This window comes from Lycium barbarum, chromosome 9, assembly GCF_019175385.1.
Source record: "Lycium barbarum isolate Lr01 chromosome 9, ASM1917538v2, whole genome shotgun sequence".
NCBI lineage: Eukaryota > Viridiplantae > Streptophyta > Magnoliopsida > Solanales > Solanaceae > Lycium > Lycium barbarum.
Window position 1 is genome coordinate 124,362,155 of NC_083345.1, and position 19,586 is coordinate 124,381,740.

The window sequence follows — 19,586 nt, forward strand, 5'->3', positions numbered from 1 at the left end:
TTTGGAGGCCCCATTTTTTTTTATTCGGTGTTCGATACCTGTATTGAATTTTCCGATTAATTCGATTTCGAGACATGCAAGGCCGGTTAAAGAGGGAAGCACTCTCTAGCAAGATTTTTTTTGTTCTGAGGCTCGAACCCAAGACCTTTACTTAACGGAGGATGAGGCCTAATTTTTACCTACAATAGATTTATAGATTAATTTTTCTTTTAAAAAATATTGAGCAGAAAAAATAAGGCTCCCCGTTAAAGTTGACTTTAAGCCCCCGGTCTTATTGAGCCGCCCCTGCCCAGAACCCACCCGTGAGATTAAACTGGGAATGTTGTTGTTGTTGTTGTTGTTGTTACTGTTAGTATATTGTGGTATAACAATGACAATGATACCTTAATCCCAATTAGCTTGACGTAGGCTATATGAATCCTTACTTTTCATTTCGCTCCATTTAGTTCCAATATTCAGGTCGGTTATGGTAGCTCATATTTTCCCCTGGTATTTTGGGGTATATGGGCTGCTTTTTATCCTTGTGTATAATTGGAACACATTTGTTGGACTTCTAAAAATACATTGCTATTATGGCCCTCGCGTTCTTTCTCCGCTGGGAGATTGCCTTGTTGGCGAAGTTTTGAGCATATTGTTTAGGTAGACTGATAACGTTTGTTCTCGATCTTGCTAGACATTTGTGTAGCAGCAATACCAGATTTGTGAATATTTCCTTCAACACGCCGGGGAAGTTCGTAAGGATAATAACTTGCAAGGTAGTCAAGGCATTCAATCATTGTGCCGGTAGTTACAGAAAATGGAGATTGGGTGGCCATTGTAGACAAATTCTTTTAAAAAAAAATTCAAAAAAGTCATTCCAGGAGGAGCGTTACACTTTGACATTAGAGAACATGTTCTGAAGTAGCAGAAATTCTACCTTTAATTTGATTACTACAAACACATTTTTAAAGTAGTTGGTTGTTGATAGAGTTTAGGAATGTTACTTGCCCCATGAACTAAGTAGTTTTAGGAGTATTGCTACTTGAATTACTAGAGGCTAAGCTGAGTTGTTTTTGATAATGATATAGGTATGTGTATATATATCTCATTGAGCTCTTAACACCCTTTGTTAGTCAATGTACTGGGACAAAACCCCTTGTTACTGAGTTAAGGAATAGAGCAGGCAATGAGGTTGATTCACCATCACCAATTTTAGATTATCCTGCAAAAAAAATGCATATCCACTTTGAAAGACTAAATTACTGGGAGCATTAAACACTTTCTCCCTCTGACAAAAACAACAAAGTACCTTTTTACACCAAATAACATTCCCAGCAAAGACCTACTTATAATTGCTACTTTGTGACTTCTTTGTCACTCTCACTGTAAGCTCTTTTATCCCTTTCCCCCTTCTCCTGCTTCCTTATCTCTCTGCATGTGTTACAAAGTAGGAAATATCTCTTTGAATCATAACAAAATACCACTTTGGTACTGCCATTATTTCCTTTTTCGAAGACTTCCTAGCTAAAAGTATGTAGGGTGAATAGTACTATCTAGTATTCAAATTCTGTTAGGGGTTCTGTTTGCATATACATATTGCAACCCTCATGTGCCCTGATTGGATGCTTATTCCATTTGCCTGCTATTATTTGAACAGAACTTATCGGACTATCTTGTTTCAAATATTAAAATAATGTCCAGAAGAATTCGAATTTCGTGATGAGGTCAAACTTATATTCAGATACATTTATTACTAGTGTCTAGCAGTAATTCCAACCTACTGTCATCACCTGAATTCATGGGCCAGTTGGTGCAATGGTTGGGAGCTCAGTGGACAATGGGCCGTCCCTCTATTCTTCCCCACTTAAACATCAAGCTTTTTTCTGTTGCAAGATTCGAGCTCGTGAGTCGTGACGTGCGTTTAATCCACACGCGTTGCGCTCTATCACTAGACCAAATCCCTGGGACTCTTCGCATTAATAGGTTAGCATACCCAAAATGGGGAGGACTAGCAAGATTTGCCCTTCTTTTCGCTAAGTAAGCCCGGTGTTGTTTAGTAGTAATAGCTGCGCAAGGTTTCACATGTAATCTTTTGTTGCTTGTGCTACTTTGAGAAATCTAATACGTGCATTATTATTATGTGTAGGCTGAAGGATCTCCATCAGAGGTGTACAAAAGTGATGGATGCGTATGCTGGATGCATGTACTACAATACAAATGAATTTGAAATGTGTCGAAAAGAATAAAAGGAATTCGAGGAGGCATGTCCTTATTGACTGGTACTGCAAATAATGTTTCCCACATATGGAAATAGTAACATGAGCAAATTGTTTTATTATGAACACTTTGACATCAATCTTGTTAAGTATTCCCTTTTTTTTTTTTTTTTTTTGTCTTTTAAAAATGCTACTCCTAGATTGTAACTAACTGGCTGGTGAAGTGAAATCCAATTATTCCTATATCCATATCAAATACTATAACTCCACAAAGACACTTCGACCGTCACTTTCCACATCATCCCAACTGAAACAACTATCTAAACGCAGAGTTGGAGAAAACAAAAGCCCCTCCGCCATCTTTTCTCGCTATCCTTCCATCTCCAACATCTTATTATTTTCTCCCCAATTACAACATAAAATGTTCTCCATATCTATATTCAATTCCTTAGCCACAAAATCACTACTACGTCAATTTGCCTCGCCAACAACAACCTCTTGGTACTTTACTTCTTGAGTACTCGAATTAACATCCTCATTCATATAGTCGACTCCAACTAGTTTAGGATCTTGAGAAAAAGCTTGTGCGGCTTTAACTGCCGCCTGGCATAAGTCTTTGGGGTCCTTTGATACTGTCATTGGCAACCGCCAACGAGAGTCAGCGAAATTCAAAGTGGCTAGATTACCTCCAAGTGCTAATGCAGCAACATCATGAGCTCGAGCCGCCATTTCAGGAGTAGGGTATGTTCCTAACCATATTCTTTTTTGTTGACTAGGCTCACGTACCTCGCAAACCCGCTTGTTATTATTCCTCCTTCTCACTCCGCTATAAATCGGGTGTCGAGTTTCTTTGAACTTCTTTCTCCCCGCACGTTTCTTGGGTCGATTTAAAGCTAGTAGGAATGCTCCTTCATCTTGAGCTGACGATGATGATGTTTCCTGCAAGTGATCTCTCTCTAGGTTTGCCAAATTGGAATCAGAAAAGCATGAAATCGAGTTATTATTCATCTTGAAGAAACTACTGGTTTTCTTGAAATAGTCGCGACTGCTATAATAGCTGATAATATTCGAAGCTAGTAGTGAGTAAAGTGTGGGGTCCATCCCCATAAATTGAGGAAGAAAAATCTTCCCTTTTCATATGTGCAAATCTGCACTTCTTCAAAATGGCAGTAAACGTTGAAGAATTGGCACTGGCCAATTAATGCCAAGAGAAAATTGGCACACTCCATCCCTATAAATAGGGAGCCCTTGATCACTTTACATACACACAAAAAAAAAAAAAAAAACACCAATCTCAAACAAATACATCTGAGTACTTAGAGAGCGGAGTGAGGTATACCATAGACTGTGTAAGAAAACAGTTTGTGAAGAAAAATAGAGTGTGAGGGATATTGTAGTGAGGTGAGAAAAACCAAAAAGAGTGTTATTTCTTTTGAGTGTGCGGTGGTCTTTGGAGTATTTATACTCGTGACTACACAGTGTAAAATTCCTTACTATAGTGATATCAGCTGTTCCTATTGGCCGTGGTTTTTCCCTTATTCAGAAGGGTTTCCACGTAAAATCTTGGTGTCATTATTGCTTCATTTTATTCTTGTTGATTTAACCATAACTTAGTGTTCTGCGTTTATCGCTAATATCGTGAATATTATTTTTGCGTGTCTATTTTAATCCTAACAAGTGGTATCAGAGCCAAGGTTCTATCTGAGTATGCTTTGTGGTTGCAGCATAGTCTGAACTTCCACATCAGAAAAGAATTACATTTATCTCCTAATAAATAGTATTTGTATTTGTGATAAACGATGGAAGCCAACACTAGTAGAATGGTTACTTTGAGTGGTGTAAATTATGCCATTTGGAAGGGCAAAATGGAAGATTTGCTCTATGTCAAGAATTTTCATCAACCTGTCTTTGCCACTAAAAAGTCTGATAATAAATCAGATGAAGAGTGGAATTTGTTGCATCGGTAGGTTTGCGGCTTTATTAGACAGTGGGTTGACGATAATGTGTTGAACCATATTTCTGGGGAGACACATGCTCGGACCCTATGGGAGCATCTTGAAAGTTTGTATGCTCGGAAAACTGGTAACAACAAGATGCTTTTGATAAAGAAAATGCTGGGTTTAAAATACCACGATGGTTCTGCAATGACAGATCATGTGAATATTTTTCAGGGGATCATGAACCAGTTATCTGCTATGGGCATTAACTTTGATGAAGAAATTCAAGGCTTGTTTCTACTTGGTTCCCTACCAGATTCTTGGGAAATTATTAGAACTTCATTATCAAATTCTGCTTCGGATGGTGTGATCTCTATGGATCTTGCCAAGAGCAGTCTTTTAAATGAAGAGATGAGAAGAAAATCTCAAGGTTCCTCCTTATCAGATGTCTTGGTGACTGACACTAAGGGGAGAGGCAAGAATCGTGGTTCACAAAATAGAGAACATCATAGAAGCAAATCCAGAAGCAGACTTAAAGATATTGAGTGCTATCATTGCAGGAAAAAAGGGCACACAAAGAAGTTCTGCCGAATTTTGAAAAAGGAGAATAGAGATAAGGAGGAAAAGAAAGAAGATGGCAATCGTGTGGCCACCGTCACTACAGAAGATCTTATTACTGTCCTTTATGCGGATCTGATAAATATTGCCTGTGATGAGTCAAGCTGGGTTGTGGACAGTGGTGCCGCATCTCATGTGACATCAAGGAAGGAATTTTTCTCATCCTATACTCCAGGCGACTTTGGAACTTTGAGTATGGGTAATGAGACTGTATCTAGGGTGGCTGGTGTTGGAACGATTTTTCTGGAAACTAGTATTGGAACTAAACTAGTTTTAAACAATGTAAAGCATGCACTCGATGTTCATTTGCACTTGATCTCTGTTGGTGTTTTGGATGATGAGGGATATGTCAGTACCAATGGTGTTGGAAAGTGGAAGCTTACTAAAGGTTCCATGATTGTGGCTCGTGGCGAAAAGCATCGTGGTCTATACTGGACTACGGCCTCTACATGTGTTGATATGGTGAATGCAGTTGAGAGCAATAGCTCTACAACATTATGGCATAAGAGGCTTAGCCACATTAGCGAGAAAGGACTAAATGATCTGGCCAAAAAGAAATTATTGTCAAATTTCGAAAGTGCTAAATTAGAAAAGTGTGAGCACTGCTTGGCTGGAAAACAAAAAAGAGTTTCTTTCAAATCTCATCGTCCTTCAAGAAAGACAGAGTTGCTTGAATTGGTGCATTCAGATTTATGTGGTCCAATGAAAACAAAGACCTTGTGTGGTGCATTTTATTTTGTTACTTTTATTGATGATTGCTCAAGGAAATTTTGGGTCTACGTCCTAAAGACTAAAGACCAAGTGTTGGGTGTCTTTAAGCAGTTTCAGGCTTCAGTTGAAAGAGAAACGGTGGTGAATTGTATTCGTACTGATAACGGTGGTGAATACTGTGGACCGTTTGACAAATACTGCAAGCAACAGGATATCATACACCAAAAGACTTCTCCTAAGACTCTTCAGCTTAATGGTTTAGCGGAGAGGATGAACAGGACCTTGATGGAAAGAGTCATATGTTTGCTTTCTGAAGCAAAGTTGCCGAATTCTTTTTGGGGTGAGGCTTTGTTGACCGCCGCACATGTTATTAATCTATACCCTGCGATTGCTTTGCAAAGTGATGTTCCAAACAGAGTTTGGTATGGCAAGGATCTTTCCTATGATCACTTGAAAGTGTTTGGCTGCAAAGCTTTTGTACATGTGCCTAAAGATGAGAGGTCAAAATTAACTGCCAAGACAAGGCAGTGCATCTTCATTGGTTATGGCCTTGATGAGTTTGGTTACAAGCTATATGATCCAATTGAGAAGAAGGTCGTGAGAAGCCGTGATGTTATCTTCGTGGAGGATCAAACTATTGAAGATATTAACAACGCAGAGAAGATAAAATCTTCAAGTTCTGAAGGTTTAGTTAATCTTGATCAAGTCCCTCATACAAATGTTGATGAAGTTGGTGGGATCGATGACGATGGTAATCCCTAGAATCATGTTCCAGATCAGTATGTTGATGATGATAACGATGCTGCTATTGATGAGGTAGATGCTTCTACTCATGAATTCGTGGATGAGTCAGATATTCCACTTAGAAGGTCTACTAGACAGCATGTTCCTTCTTCCCGTTATTCACCTAATGAGTATGTAATACTCACTGATGGGGGAGAACCTAAATGTTATGAGGAGGCCATGGAAGATGAGCACAAGGATCAATGGATTGAAGCTGTGCAAGATGAGATGAAATCTCTGCATGAGAATCATACTTTTGAGTTGGTGAAATTGCCTAAGGGCATGGGAGCTTTGAAGAACAAGTGGGTGTTCAAAGTTAAAGCCGAAGAACTTAGCTTGAAGCCCAGATACAAAGGTAGATTGGTTGTTAAGGGATTTGGTCAAAGGAAAGGTATTGACTTTGACGAAATATTTTCTCCTGTCGTGAAAATGTCCTCCATTCGGACAATTTTTGGTTTGACTTCTAGTTTTGATTTGGAGATTGAGCATATGGATGTAAAGACTGCTTTTCTTCACGGTGACTTAGAAGAGGAGATTTATATGAAACAACCTGAGGGCTTCAAGGCAAAAGGTAAAGAAAATCTTGTATGCAAACTTAAGAAGAGTTTATATGGATTGAAGCAAGCTCCCAGACAGTGGTACAAGAAGTTTGAATCTGTTATGGGAGAGCAAGGCTATAAGAAGACTTCTTCAGATCACTGTGTGTTTGCACAAAAATTTTCTGATGATGACTTTATCATCCTCCTGCTATATGTGGATGATATGTTGATTGTAAGTAGGAATGCTTTCAAGATTGACAAGTTGAAGAAACAGTTGAGTAAGTCTTTTGCAATGAAAGACTTGGGTCATGCTAAGCAGATTTTGGGCATGAGAATTACTCGTTCAAGAGATGAAAAGAAGCTTTATTTGTCGCAGAAAAAGTACATAGAATGTGTACTGGAGCGCTTCAACTTGAAGAGTGCTAAGTGGGTTAACACACCTCTTCCTGGTCATCTGAAACTAAGCAAAGAGATGTGTCCTACAACAACGGAGGAAAAAGAGAGAATGGCCGCCTAACTGTTTGTTTGATCAAGTAATTACACAGTTAGGCGGGAATTGAGTGTAATTGAGAGGGTGTAATTACACTCTCCAATTCTCAAGGGGGGGGGGGGGGGGGAGGGGAGGCTGAGAATTGCATGTAATTATACCCTGTAATTACAGAGTTACTTTTTAGTTTATTTCTTTTTTATTTTATTTTAATTTCTTTTCTTTTTTTATATTTATTTATTTATATTATTTAATTTCTTTTTAATTTTATCTAATTTCTTTGCTTTTGTAATTTATTTTTTATTTCTATTAATTAATTTATTTTTTATTTTTACTTTTAATTATTTTATTTTTTTAAATATATTTTTCTTTTTATATTATTTTGTATTTCATTTCCTTTCTTCCCATTCCCAACCTTTACTTCTTGTGGTTCCATGTAATTTCTCATATTTTTTATTTTATTTTATTCATTTAGCATAACCGTGTTATTATTCTAACTTTTGAAACTACATCTCTTAATATTAGAAAGAATGAGTCATTAACAAACTTGACATATAATGAATGACGTTATTAAAGTAGAATGTCGTTGTGAATGCCATTATATACTTATTAATTTCCCTTTCTTTTGAATTATAAGAGTACTAGGAAATTTGTCCGCGCTTCGCGCGGTCATAAACTACTCATTTCTTAAAACTTATGGAAGATCCTTTTCCAATATTTGAATATTAAAGTAACAAAATGATGGAGTTTGACACCAAAAGAAAGTAAAAGATCGAAACTTTCTTCGACACTATCCATAAAGCATAAAAAAAAATAGTCTCTTACAAATGGAACTTGATAATATCAATTCGCAATGACATAAGCTGCACTAAAGCAAATGCTCAAAAAAAAGTAGCTTGCATTCTTGAGATTCTCTGCGGGTGTAGAAGGAACAACAATTACTTCATCAATTTAGCACTACATATCATTCTATTCATTCTTTCATTTTGTCTTCCTTTACTTCTAACAGCAAATTCCCTCGCGTTTCATTTTCCTCAAAGCTTCATCTATTGGTCTAAAAACACAGGGGAAAGACCTCTTGGCATCCGTATATAGCTATAACCAAAAACATACATCCCCTCAATCAAGCATTAAGCCACAATCCTTTTATCTTCCATATTCATCCATTATTTGACAAATTATAAACATTAATTGCAGTAAAATAAGTTACAATATATTTGGTGAAACTGCTGCTATTTGGGCTTGCTCGGAGAAAGTGAACAGACAGCTTTAAAAGTTTGTTAATACAGAATTTGGTTGGCTTTTAACATAATTAAGAAATGGAAAAAAATGAAAGAGAGTAAAAAAAGTAGTTTACTTGGCCAAGCTAATTACATCTCCGATGTATCGGAGAAGACAAGAAATGGCAGCCTGTGTTTTGCAGAGAAAGGGAATAAAGTATAGCATTCAATTCTAATGCTGTGCACGTTAACATATCACATAGTCAGTCCTCTCAAATTAAAATTAGTAGTGCTGTGTAGTGCTAGTGCTGACACGTTAAAAGATGCTCTCAATTCAATAAAAGAATTACTAGTGCTGTGTAGTGCTAGTGCTGTGCAAAAAGATGCTCCCAATTAAATAAAGAGTTAGTAGTGTTGTGTAGTGCTGTAAAGATCATATAGTTAGCTGTTTCAATGATTCATTTTTATTGTTATATAAACATCTACTGTGCAGATGAAAATGACACAGAAAATTCATTTCAATCTCTTTCTTCGTCATTTTTATTTCTATCATGGTATCAGAGCTTTCGATCTAAATCTGCTCTCATTTCATTCTTTTTGCGTTTTTTTTTTTGTTTTTATTACTGGTTTTTTTTTTACTTTTACAAATCTATTACAATGGCAGATGATAGTAGTGTTACTTCTGGGACCCAAGTTCCCACTACAGTGACCAATACTAATCAAAATGAATTTAACAATACCTCTCATCCTTACTTCATCTCACCATCAGACTCTCCTGGCACACTGCTAACCAATGCAGTGTTTGATGGTAGAAGTTTTGGTGGATGGAAGAGAGGTATATGGATAGCCTTGACAGCAAAAAATAAATCTGGCTTTGTTGATGGTTCATCCCCAGAACCAAGTGCAGGAACTGATAAGCACAAAGCTTGGTCTAGGGCCAACAACATGGTTATTTCTTGGCTTTTAAATTCTCTATCTAGAGAAATTTCAGAAAGTGTTCTATATTACTCTACTGCTAAAGATATCTGGACAGATCTGGAAGCGAGATTTGGACAAAGCTCAGGTGCTAGGCTCTTTCAACTCCAAAAGGAGCTTAGTGACTTAACCCAAGGTGCTTCTGATATTGCTTCCTATTTCACTAAGATGAAACGACTCTGGGATGAGTTGGATACCTTGGACTCTTTTTCACCATGCCTTTGTGTTTGTTCCTGTGGAGCAAAAGAAAAAAATATCAAGTTCAAACAAAATGAAAGATTGCTTAAGTTTTTGATGGGTTTGAATGATACTTATTGTGGTGCAAGAGGAAATATTCTCATGATTTCACCTCTGCCCACTGTATCAAATGCCTATGCACTACTAATTCAGGAGGAAAAACTAAGAGAGGTCTAAAACACACCTAGATTCCCAGGGGAATCATCCTCTTTTGTTGCTGCAAATGCAAATAATGGAAACAGGACTTTTACTACTGATTTTAGGACACAAAGGCAAACTTATGAGAATAAGAAATCTGGGATGGTTTGTAAATATTGCAAGAAAACAGGACATCTGATTGATAAGTGTTATAAACTACATGGTTTTCCCTCTAATTTCAAGTTTACTAAGCAAAGGAATTTTCAGAATAATGTACAAGGAAATGTTGTCTCATCAAATGATTATTCTGGGGAAATTTTTGCTAACAACACAGATGAAGGAGTTCAGGGAAAACTCTTATCTACTGAACAACTTGCTTAGGTTATGCAGATGCTGCAACACATGAACAAAGTTGATCAGGGTTCTACCTCTGAAGTCACTGCATCTGCCAACTGCACTGGTATAAAATTCACTCCTAGTCCATTTTATTTAAATTCCAAAATGTATTCCAAGGTCAATCATAGATTATTCACAAAACATAGTTGGATCATAGACTCGGGTGCAACAGAACACATGAGTTATAACAAAGAATATTTCTTTAATCTTATGCCTCTGCCTAAGTCCATTACTGTTAGTTTACCCAATTCTCAAAAGGTTAAGGTTTCTTCCTCAGGATCCATCAAGCTTTTCTCTAATTTTATCATACACAATGTTCTATTTGTCCCTAGTTTTCATTTTAATCTTCTATCTGTCCATAAGTTGTGCAAACAGTTTTCCAAGTTTTTATTATTCACCACTTCTCATTGTTTTATGCAGGGCCCTTCAATGAAGAGCCCAATAATGCAGCTTGGTGAAGAACAAAATGACCTCTATGTCCTCAAAGATAGAATTTCAGCTGTTCCAGCTTCTAGCAGTCTTATTTCTAGTCTTTCTAGTTCTAAATTTTATTCAAAGAAGGATATATCATCCACTCTATCTTGCAGTTCAATTTCTGATGTTCAAAGCCAATTATGGCACGTAAGGTTGGGCCATATGCCCCTTTTAAATATGAAAAATATCAGTGATGTTCCTTTTAATGTGTGTTCAAAATTTTCTGTTCCATGTCCTGTTTGTCCATTAGCAAAACAACACAAGCTCTCTTTTCCTAACAGTACCATTTCCACTAAACAACCTTTTGATCTAATACATATTGATACATGGGGACCTTATCAAACTCCTACCTATGATGGTTATAAATATTTTCTTACTATAGTTGATGATTTTACTAGGAGAACCTGGACTACCTTATTGGCCACTAAAAGCAATGCTTTCCCAATTCTCAAAAGTTTCTTAGCCATGACACAAAGACAATTCAACAAAAAGGTTAAGGCTATCAGATCTGTTAATGCTTGGGAGTTAGGGTCAAGTTCAGAAAATTCCAGTTTCTTATCTTCTCAAGGCATTTTACACCAAACATCTTGTGTGGCAACACCACAACAAAATGGTGTTGTTGAAAGAAAGCATAAACACATTTTGGAAATTTGTAGGGCCCTACTTTTTCATTCTAATCTTCCACATAAGTTTTGGGGCGATGCACTCATGACTGCAACCTACATCATTAATAGATCTCCTACAAAATTGTTATCTTTTAAAACACCTTATGAAAAGTTATATGGGACCAGTCCCTCATATTCTCATTTAAGGAGTTTTGGATGTATTGCTTTCACCTCTACACTGTCACAAGGTAGATCAAAATTGGACCCTAGAGCCGAGCCATGTGTTTTTCTTGGGTACCCATTTAACAAAAAAAGATATAAGTTGTTTAGTCTCAAAACCAACATGTTTCTTATTTCCAGAAATGTTATCTTTTATGAAAATGTTTTTCCATTTGCTTCCGCTACTCCTACTGTGCCTCTGTTTCCTTTGGTTCCTCATATTCCTCCTATAGATTATGCAAATGATATTCCTATCACTATTCCTGCTCAATAAAATGTCAATGTCCTACCTTCTGCTAGTCATCCTTCTAAAACTACTTCTTCCTCAATTTCTCCTAGTTGTTCATCTTCTCCTATCTCTACTCTCCCCACTGATGTTTTAGAACCTGATAACCCTTCTATTCCTACCATTCCCACTGCTCTCAGAAAATCCATCAGGTCAGTTCACACTCCTGCATACTTGGAAGATTATGTTTGCAACAGTATCCAACTCTCTAATGTATCAGATTTCTGTTTTATTCCACCTGAAAAATCTCCTATTGCTTTTGCTGCCCTATCTAATCCTAACCAATGTTACATAAATTCTTTATCACACATTCAAAAACCCACAACCTTTTCCCAAGCAATCTTATATCCAGGATGGAAGGATGCTATGACTAAAGAGTTAGAAGCTTTAATCACTAATGACACTTGGGAAATGGTCACTTTGCCTCCTGGCAAGAAAGCATTGCCTACAAAATGGGTCTACAAGGTGAAATTAAACTCCAATGGCAATGTGGAGAGACTCAAGGCTCGTTTAGTTGTTAGGGGAGATATACAGATAGAGGGTACTGATTTTACAGAGACTTTTAGCCCTGTTGTTAAAATAACCACTATCAGATGTGTCTTAGCGTTGGCAATAAAGAAAGGTTGGGGTTTATATCAGTTAGATGTAAACAATGCGTTTTTACATGGAGAGTTAGAAGAAGAAGTTTATATGAAGTTTCCTGCTGGTTTACAAGTTACTGATCCAACTCAGGTATGTCGACTTAAGAAATCATTATACGATTTAAAGCAAGCATCGCGACAGTGGTATTCGAGATTAACGACTGCTTTAAAGTTCAAAGGGTTTACTCATTCGTTGAATGATTATTCATTATTTTACAAGACTCATAATTCTTCTATTTCCATTTTAGCCATTTATGTCGACGACATACTTCTTACAGGGAACAACAAAGAGGAATTAGATGCCTTAAAGTCATTTTTAGACTCAGAATTCAAAATCAAAGACCTGGGGGACTTACATTATTTTTTAGGAATTGAGATTATCCGTGAGCCTCAGGGATTGATTCTAAATCAACGCAAGTTTCTTCTTGAGCTGTTTTCTGAGTATGATACACTTGGTTTGAAACCAGCTTCTTCACCTCTAGACCCTTATCACAAACTCCAGGCTGACATGGGTGATCCTCTCTCCGATGCTACTGCTTACCGGAGGCTCATCGATCAACTCAATTTTCTTACCCACACACGCCCCGACATCTCTTTCTCCGTTCAACACTTAAGCCAATATATGCAATCACCCCACAAAGCACATATTGCAGCAGCACATCATGTACTCCGTTACCTTCTCAATGATCCCGGTCTTGGCATTTTCCTTAATTCCTCTCCTTCTCTTTCTTTACTTGCTTTTTGTGACTCCGACTGGGCCACTTGCCCGGATTCCCGACGATCCATCAGTGGGTTCTATATAACCCTTGGCGGCAGTCCTATTTCTTGGAAATCTAAAAAACAAGCCTCTCTCTCCCTTTCCTCCGCCGAGGCCGAATACCGCTCCATGAGACGTGTTGTCGCAGAGCTTACTTAGCTTGTTCGCCTCTTTTCCGATCTAGATCTACCCACTTCCCTTCCTATTTCACTGTTTTCCGACAGTCAGGCGGCGATTAACATTGCTAAAAATCCCGTTTTTCATGAACGGACGAAGCATGTTGACTTGGATTGTCACTTCGTCCGTCAACAATACTTAGATGGCCTTATTTCCCTCTCATTTCTTCCTTCCTCTTCACAACCAGCCGATCTCTTTACTAAACCTCTTCCAGCATCTTCTCATCGTTTTTTGTTGAGCAAATTGGGTGTCCGTTCCTCCCCCTCCAATTTGAGGGGGGGGGGGGGTGTTGGAATTAATTACATCTCCGATGTATCGGAGAAGACAAGAAATGGCAGCCTGTGTTTTGCAGAGAAAGGGAATAAAGTATAGCATTCAATTCTAATGCTGTGCACGTTAACATATCACATAGTCAGTCCTCTCAAATTAAAATTAGTAGTGCTGTGTAGTGCTAGTGCTGACACGTTAAAAGATGCTCTCAATTCAATAAAAGAATTACTAGTGCTGTGTAGTGCTAGTGTTGTGCAAAAAGATGCTCCCAATTAAATAAAGAGTTAGTAGTGTTGTGTAGTGCTGTAAAGATCATATAGTTAGCTGTTTCAATGATTCATTTTTATTGTTATATAAACATCTACTGTGCAGATGAAAATGACACAGAAAATTCATTTCAATCTCTTTCTTCGTCATTTTTATTTCTATCAGATATCAACATAACTTTATACCATCATAACTTGCCTCAAAACTGCTAATCAGTACATATATCTTTTCTGCAGCCAAGAAGCCAACCAATATAGTTAACTATCACTATTTTCAAACCACAAGTTGACATCGAGCAAAAGTATACAAAAAATAAGAAAGTAGAAAACCTAGAGGCTTGGAAAACTTGACATAGAGCCCCTTTATGGAGAAGAAAACAAATCACATATGCTCTGCAGTGGAAGGGGAACACAAAGTTATAAGATATCAGAATTAATTAATGTATGATGTTCAAACGTAACTTGTTCCAACAAAGATAATTTTACCACCTTTCAAGATAGTTTCCCTTATTAACATAATCAAAAGAGAACAAAAGAAAAGCAGTCAATTTGATCAAAGTGACGCCGTAAACCAACCACCATCAATGAGAAATGAAATTTCAACATAACCAGAAGCAACAATTGTTGCGACTAATGGATTTCCATCTGGCGCAAATGAACTTGAATTTTTACTAATATAGCTCTGGGTCTTTTAAAGAGGATTTAAGCTTGAAGCAAAACGGGGGAAAAAAGTGAAAAGGAAGACCATCAAGGTACTTACAATGTGGAGAGCCGGGATTTAAAAGTATGCTCTTTCTTTGATAAGAACATTTTAGAATTTTTTTTGGTTGGAATGATTCGAGTTGTTTGTTTAGATTTTGGTGCGCCATGGTCCATGCTCCAGCGAAGCAAAATCAATTTTTAATAGTCATACCACTAACATCTTCTCAAGGAGACATGTTTAATGGCCTAGTTGATAGAAAGTGGCGTTAAAATCTCTAGGAAGAAAGATGAAGTAAACAGATAGATCAAATTTGAGTGCCGATATAGCATTATTCATAAATTTGAGTTCCAAAACAGCACAATTATTGCGGTAATATCTTTATATTACCATATATTAGTTAGTTTCCTTGTTTCACTAATTACCATATATTAGCTAGATTCCTTGTTTCACTAGGGTTCAAGATTGTATCCTATATATATTCTCTCTTGGTGAATGAATGGAAGAAGTCAAGATTGTGTAGTTTCTACATGGTATCAGGCCACACGTTTTTTTTCTTCTCTTCATCGTAAATTTCCATGGCCGGTGACGCCGTACCTCCTCCACCACCACCCAAAATTGAGTCTAATTCTCCCTATTTTCTCGGTCCTCAAGACCGACCCGGGGACTATATCACGCCTACTCGTTTCAAGGGCGCATCAAATAACGCTGCCGTCGGTCAACACTTTACTTCCGATCAATGGAAGGCTATTACGGGATTTTTTGGTAATGCTACAATTCTCGAAAATCGCTTGAATGGTAAGTTTGATGTTTTTTCTTAGATTATTGACACTGGTGCTACTCATCATGTTACCGGTGATAAATCTTGATTGTTTGATGTCCATACTGTTGATTGTCCTATTGGTTTGCCTAATGGTGAAAAGGTGCTTGCTTCTTTGGAAGGTTCTGTTCGACTGTCAGATAAAATCACATTACATCATGTCCTTTATGTGCCTTATTTACGTTGCAACTTACTCTCCGTCCCCCAACTTACTGATACTTTACATACTATTGTCTCTTTTAATTCTTATATGCGTGCTATTCATGACCCACTGAAGGAGCTGATTGGAACGGGAGTTAGGACGGACGGACTATACTATTTTAGCAAACCGGACGTGGTGCAACATGTGTCTACTGTCGTGGCAACGTCCGCATTGGAATTGTGGCACCGACAATTGAGGCATCCTTCCGAGAGAGTAGTTAAGTTGCTTCCTCATGTCAATAGTGCTAAGAGTAGTTTAGCAAAGGATTGTGAAGTGTGTTTACGTGATAAGCATCCTAGAGACAAATTTCCTTTAAGTGATAATAATGCATCTAGAATATTTGAGAAAATACATTGTGATTTGTGGGGCCCATATCGCCATGTTTCGTCGTGTGGAGCTCGTTATTTTTTAACAATTGTTGATGATTTTTCCCGAGCTGTTTGGATTTACTTGTTGTTGATAAAACAGAGGTGTTTCCGATGTTTATGGCTTTTGTTGCTATGGTTGATCGACAATTTAATCAAACAATTAAAGTTGTACAAAGTGATAATGGTACAGAATTTAATTGTTTGATCGATTATTTTTCCACCACTGGTATTTTGTTTCAAACCTCTTGTGTGGGTACTCCGCAACAGAATGGGAGGGTAGAGAGGAAGCATAAACATGTGTTGAATGTTGCGAGGACTCTCAGATTTCAGGCCAATTTGCCTATTTTTTTCTGGGGTGAATGTGTTCTTGCTGCATCTCATCTCATAAATCGTACCCCCACACCCAAATTGGAAAATAAAACACCTTTTGAATTTTTATTAAATAAACCTCCTTCTTTTGATGCTATTCGTACTTTTGGGTGTTTGTGCTTTGCTCATAATCAAAAAACTCAGGGTGACAAATTTGCTAGTCGGAGCAGAAAGTTTTTGTTTGTGGGATATCCATTTGGTAAGAAGGGGTGACGGTTGTTTGATCTTGATACGAAGGAAGTTTTTGTCTATCGTGATGTAAAGTTTGTGGAGGATGTGTTTCCTTTTGCTTGTCCGGAAGATGTTAATATTTCGTCTAGTTTTTTTGATGAGGATGCTGAAATTGATCGTGATTTTATGGTGTACGGAGATGAATTAGGGGGCGAAGTTGATAGTTCGGAGGCTGCCGAGCAGCAGCCGCAAACCACTGCCTAACCAGCGCCTGATTGCAGCCAGGCCGAGCTGCAGCCAGCGGCCACTGTCCAGCCCGCTGGGAACCCAGCGCCAGCTGGCAGCGAGGCTGAGCGGCTGCCAACAGCCACTGCACAGCCCGCTGGGAACCTAGTGCCCGCTGGCAGCGGGGGGGGGGGGGGGGGGGGGCAGCAACATCATACCCCAGTCACGAATGTGGAAGGTGGCTTGGGGCGTGATTTTCGGGAGAAATTTCCCTATGTTGTGCTTTGTGATTATGTGACACACTCAGTTTTTGCTAATAGTTCGTCCCCTACAACTCCTGTTAACAATCAATCCTCAGGTACTCCCTATCCTTTGGCACACTATATTAATTGTGACAATTTTTCTGTAAATTATCGTAAGTTTCTTGCAGCTATTATTTCGGGTAAGGATCCTAAGACCTTCAAAGAAGCCATGAAACACGAAGGTTGGAGACATTCAATGAAAGAAGAGATACGTGCATTGGAAGAAAATGGTACATGGACTTTGGAACATCTTCCTCCGGGTAAGAAAGCACTTGGTAATCAGTGGGTGTACAAGACCAAGTTTTTGTCAAATGGAGATGTGGAACGGCTCAAATCGCGCTTGTTTGTGTTGGGAAATCATCAACAAGCGGGGATTGACTACAATGAAACTTTTGCTCCGGTCGCCAAGATGACTACTGTTCGAGCCTTCCTAGCCATTGCAGCATCCAAAAATTGGGAACTTCACCAAATGGATGTTCATAATGCCTTTTTACATGGTGACCTTGATGAGGAGGTGTATATGAAGCTCCCTCCCGGGTTTGAAAGTCCAGATCCTACGTTGGTGTGTCGTTTGCGCAAATCGCTGTATGGGTTGAAACAGGCCCCTAGATGGTGGTTTGCAAAATTGTTGACTGCTTTGAAAGGGTACGGTTTCCTTCAATCTTATTCTGATTATTCTCTTTTTACATTTACTAGAGGGAATATTCAGATTAATATCTTGGTTTATGTTGATGATCTTATTATTTCTGGGAATGATTCCGCTGCACTTGCAACTTTCAAAGCCTATTTGAGTGATTGTTTCAAAATGAAAGACCTTGGGTCTCTCAAATATTTTTTGGGTATTGAAGTAGCTCGTAGTTCATCAGGGTTGTTTTTGTGTCAACACAAGTATACTCTTGATATTATCTCTAAAGCAGGATTGTTAGGTGCAAAGCCAAGTGGGTTCCCTATTGAGAAAAATCATAAACTTGGCCTTGCAAATGGAGATTTGTTGTCGGATCTGGATGTCTACCGTAGATTAGTCGGGCGTTTGATTTATTTGGGTGTCACTCGACCGGACTTGGCATATTCTGTTCATATTTTGTCTCAATTCATGCAAGAACCCCAGATTGAACATTGGGAAGCGGCCTTACGAGTGGTCCGTTATTTGAAAGGCACACCAGGACAGGGTATTTTGTTACGTGCCGACAGTGAGTTGACTTTGCAGGGATGGTGTGATTCTGATTGGGCGGCTTGTCCGCTTACTCGTCGTTCGTTGACAGGTTGGCTAGTATTTCTAGGTCAATCTCCCATCTCTTGGAAGACAAAGAAGCAGCACACAGTTTCTAGATCTTCTGCAGAGGCTGAATATAGGTCCATGGCTGCGGTCATTTGTGAGTTGAAGTGGCTGATAGGTCTTTTGTTGAGTTTAGGTATACAACATCCCAAGGCGATCAAATTGTTTTGTGATAGTCAGTCCGCTTTGCACATCGCAAAAAATCCGGTTTTCCATGAACGAACAAAGCACATTGAGGTAGATTGTCACTTTGTACGTGATGCAATTAATGAAGGTTTGATTTCTCCGTCACATGTTTCAACATCTTCACAATTGGCAGACATTTTTACCAAAGCTCTTGGAAAAACTCAATTTGACTTCTTGCTTTCCAAGTTGGGCATTTTTGATCCTATGCTCCAACTTGAGGGGGGTATTGCGGTAATATCTTTATATTGCCATATATTAGTTAGTTTCCTTGTTTCACTAATTACCATATATTAGTTAGTTTTCTTGTTTCACTAGGATCTTAGTTTCCTTGTTTCACTAGGGTTCAAGATTGTATCCTATATATATTCTCTCTTGGTGAATGAATGGAAGAAGTCAAGATTGTGTAGTTTCTACAACAATTCATCTGTAATTAATCGAAGCAAATGATCAACTGATCAATTCAGAAAAAGGAGGAAGGAGGCCTGCAAGACATAACATCACATCCGCTGAAGTTTCTTGAAGGACAAGAAACTTTTGAGAGAGAGAGAGTAGTTATAGTAACGATGCAAAAAGTTTTAAACCGCTCGAATTAGCGAAACGGTGTTTTGTGGGCCGAATAGGTGTTTTTTTTTCTCTTTTTCCCCTCTCTTTTCTGATGCTGAAAATCAATAAAAGTGGCAAAAAACTGTCAAAATAGATAAATAGAAATCCTGGATGTACTTGCGCCACGTCAGCGGCCTTTTGCCTGCTTTTATATATATATATATATATATATATGATTTACTTATGTTACGTTGGAACTTACTTATGTGATGGTGGAATTTGATAAAAGAGTATTATGTCAAATTTTTCTCTTTTGGATTTTGAATTTAGGTTATATTTTCAACTTTAATTTATTTGCTTTAGTACTATTGACTTGTTATTTCACATTACTTGCTGTTTATTTTTCACTTACAATTGATAGAATTTTTGTTAAACATTTGAATAATATTGTGGCATTATATTTATAAATATTCTTATTTTTTGTCAAACATCC

General features: G+C 38.0%; 1 pseudogene; it reads right to left on the reverse strand.

Moving 5' to 3' along the window:
* Positions 1-1,949: 1,949 nt before the first annotated feature.
* LOC132608756 (dehydration-responsive element-binding protein 1D-like) lies at positions 1,950-3,752 on the reverse strand (annotated as a pseudogene).
* Between the last annotated feature and the right edge of the window lie 15,834 nt (positions 3,753-19,586).